The sequence below is a fragment of the Chrysochloris asiatica genome, unplaced genomic scaffold, assembly GCF_000296735.1.
Source record: "Chrysochloris asiatica unplaced genomic scaffold, ChrAsi1.0 scaffold00017, whole genome shotgun sequence".
NCBI lineage: Eukaryota > Metazoa > Chordata > Mammalia > Afrosoricida > Chrysochloridae > Chrysochloris > Chrysochloris asiatica.
Window position 1 is genome coordinate 8055948 of NW_006408535.1, and position 3470 is coordinate 8059417.

The following is a 3470-nucleotide window of genomic DNA, read 5'->3' on the forward strand; positions in this document are numbered from 1 at the left end:
ATTACATTTATACTAAGTACTTTCCCTGTGGCAAGTGTGATTCCACAAGTTCATTTTTGGATTCCTCATTTTTTTTTCTTTGAAGTTAGACCTCTATATCTCCACAGCTACTATAGTTGAAAGTGGTGGAATTTGATTGGGATTCCATCTAAGGCATGTCAATATCACTCAGGATTATCTTGGAAACTTTTACAGTAGGGTTAAATAATGTTATAACTTTTCTCCCTGCCACTCTTCATTACTATCATCCGAAACTGTATGAAATGTCATTTCTTTCATTTGATTGAGAAATAGGCACTATGGAGCTAGAGGCTGATTAAAAGTCACACAAGCAAAGACCTGAACAGAAAATTTGAAAGGGCAGCTCAAGAAGACAAAGTCAAGTATTATAATGAAATGTGCACACTATAGTAAGAAAACAAAAAGGAAAAACACACTTAGTATTTCTCAAGCTGAAAGAACTCAAGAAAAAAAATTCAAGCTTCAACTTATAATACTGAAGGATTCCATGGGCAAAAAGATTGAATGATGCAGAAAGCATCAAAAGAAGAAGGAAGGTGTACACAAAAGCACTGTACCAAAAAGAAATGTTCAACCATTTCAAGAGGTAGCATACGATCAAGATTCAGTCTAACTGAAGGAAGGGGTATACAGTGTGCTGAAGGTATTGGAGGAAAAAAAAAAAAGCTTCCAGGAATTGATGGAATACAAACTGAAATATTCCCACGAATTGGTGCAGCACTGGAGGCACTTACTCATCTATGCCAAGAAACTTGGAAGACAACTACCCGGCCAACTGATTGGAAGAGATCCATATTTGAGGCCATTCCAAAGAAAGGTGTCCCAATGGAATGTGAAACTCATCTAACAATATAATTTCCATTACAGGCATTAAAATTTTGTTAAAGATTATTTTAAAATGGCTGTAATAACACATCAACAGATAACTGCCAGAAAGTCAAGCCACATTCATAAGAGGATATGAAACTAAGGATGTCATTGCTGACATCAGATGGATCTTAGCTGAAAGTAGAGAATGCCAGAAAGATGTTTACTTGTGATTTATTGAATACACAAAGGCTTTCAACATAGCTGAAGCTCTAGATAACATCGTGAAGAACATTGTGTTTAAAAGGAACCTGTACACAGCCAAAGAGACAGTCATTTAAACAGAACAATGGAATACAAAATAGTTTAAAATCAAGAAAGGTGTGTATCACGGTTGCATTCTTCACTATACTTATTCAATCTGGACATTGAACAAATAATATGAGAAGCTATATTATATGAATAAGAACTTGGCATCAGGGTTGGATGATCTGCGGTATACAGATGATACAACATTGCTTTCTGGAAACAGAGGACTTAAAATACTGATGAGTACCAATGACCACAGCTGTAAGTATGAATTGCAACTCAATGTAAACAAACAAACAAAAAAAATTCTCATAACTGGACCAATAAATAACATCATGAAAACTGGAAAAAAAGATTGAAATTGCCCAAGACTTCATTTTGCTTTTATTTACCATCAACACTCATACAAGTAGCAGCCAAGAAATTGAGCACCATATTGTATTAGGCAAATCTGCTGCACAAGACCTTTTTAAAGTGTTCAAGAGCAAAGATGTCAGTTTGAAGACTAAGGTGTACCTGACTCAAGCCATGGTATTTTCAATAGCCTCATATGCATGTGAAAGTTGGACAGTGAGTAAGAAAGACCATATAAGAATTGATTCATTTGAGTTATAGTGTTAGAGAAGAATATTGAAAGTACCATGGGCCAGCACACCTCTGACAGGAGCACTGCTGTCCACCGCTGCCCACTCCAACAGGCAGACCCACCAGGACCTAAACGGGATCATGGTCATGAAATGTGAGAAATGTGGAGCTGGCTATCCTAACCCTCAGGAGGTCATGAAAGGACACCAGAAGAAGATTGTCTACCTTCCCTGTATTTACCAAAACACAGGCCCTGAGGCCCCAGACTATCTGGCCACTGTGGACATTGATCTCCCATCTCCCCACTATTGCCAGGTCATCCATCGGCTGCCCATGCCCACTATGAAGGATGAGTTGCATCACTCGGGGTGGAATGCCTGCAGCAGCTGCTTCAGGACAGCACCAAGTCTCATACCAAGCTAGTACTTCCCACCCTTATCTCCTCCTGCATCTATGTGGTGGACATGGGCTTGGAACCATGGGCCCTGAAGCTGCATAAGATCATTGAGGCCAGTAATTTCCATGCCAAGTGTGGCCTAACTTATTTCCATACTAGTCACTGTCTGGCCAGTGGGGAGGTGATGATCAACGCTCTCAGAGACACCAAGGGCAATGCCAAAGGAGGTTTCGTGCTGCTGGATGGAGAGACATTTGAGGTGAAGGGGGTATGGGAGAGGCCTGGGGGGTGCTGCACCAATGGGCTATGACTTCTGGTACCAGCCTCGACACAACGTCATGATCAGCACCGAATGGATGGCTCCCAATGTCCTAGGGATGGCTTCAACCCTGCTGATGTGAAAGCTGGGCTCTACAGAAGCCACTTTCATGTGTGGGACTGGCATCGCCATGAGATCCTGCAGATCCTGTCACTGCAGGATGGGCACATCCCCCTGGAGATCTGCTTCCTGCACAACCCAGACACCACCCAGAGCCTCGTGGGCTGTGCCCTCAGCTCCAACTTCCAACGCTTCTACAAGAATGAGGGCGGTACTTGGTCAGTAGAGAAGGTAATCCAGGTGCCCCCCAAGAAAGTAAAGGGTTGGGTGCTGCCTGAAATGCCAGGCCTGAGCATTGATATCTTGCTGTCCCTGGATGACCACTTTCTGTACTTCAGCACCTGGCTGCATGGGAACCTATGCCAGTATGAGATCGCTAATTCAAAGAAGCCTTGCCTCATAGGACAGGTGTTCCTGGGGGGCAGTGTTGTTAAGGGAGGCCCTGTGCAAGTCCTGGATGACCAGGAGCTGAAATGCCAGACAGAGCCCCTGGTGGTCAAGGGGAAACATGTGACTGGAGGCCCCAAGATGATCCAGTTTAGCCTAGATGAGAAAGGTCTCTATGTCACCATATTGCAGTACAGTCAGTGCCTGGGACAAGCAATTTTACCCTTATCTCATCAGGGAAGGCTCTGTGATGCTGCAAATTGATGTAAACATAGTCCAAGGTGGCCTGAAATTGAATCCCAACTTCCTGGTGGACTTTGGGAAGGAGCCTCTTGGTGCAGCCCTGGCCCGTGAGGTCCATTACCCTGGGGGAGACTACAGCTCTGAAATCTGGATCTGAACTTCATTCCTCATCACTTGTCACACATTCTGAGCCCTCACTTTTAGGTCTCCACAGGGATCTGGCATCACTCTCCTCCCTCTTGGCCCCCTGAAATGAGGTTGTTTTAGCATATGAGAAGTGTCTTCTTTTACAGTGACATTCACTGTGCAGTATCACTCACATGAGTTCTTGGAAATACCAAG

General features: G+C 43.5%; 1 pseudogene; it reads left to right on the top strand.

The window, feature by feature from the left end:
- The first annotated feature begins 1863 nt into the window (after nt 1-1863).
- Nucleotides 1864-3285, top strand: LOC102836013 (annotated as a pseudogene).
- Nucleotides 3286-3470: the final 185 nt, after the last annotated feature.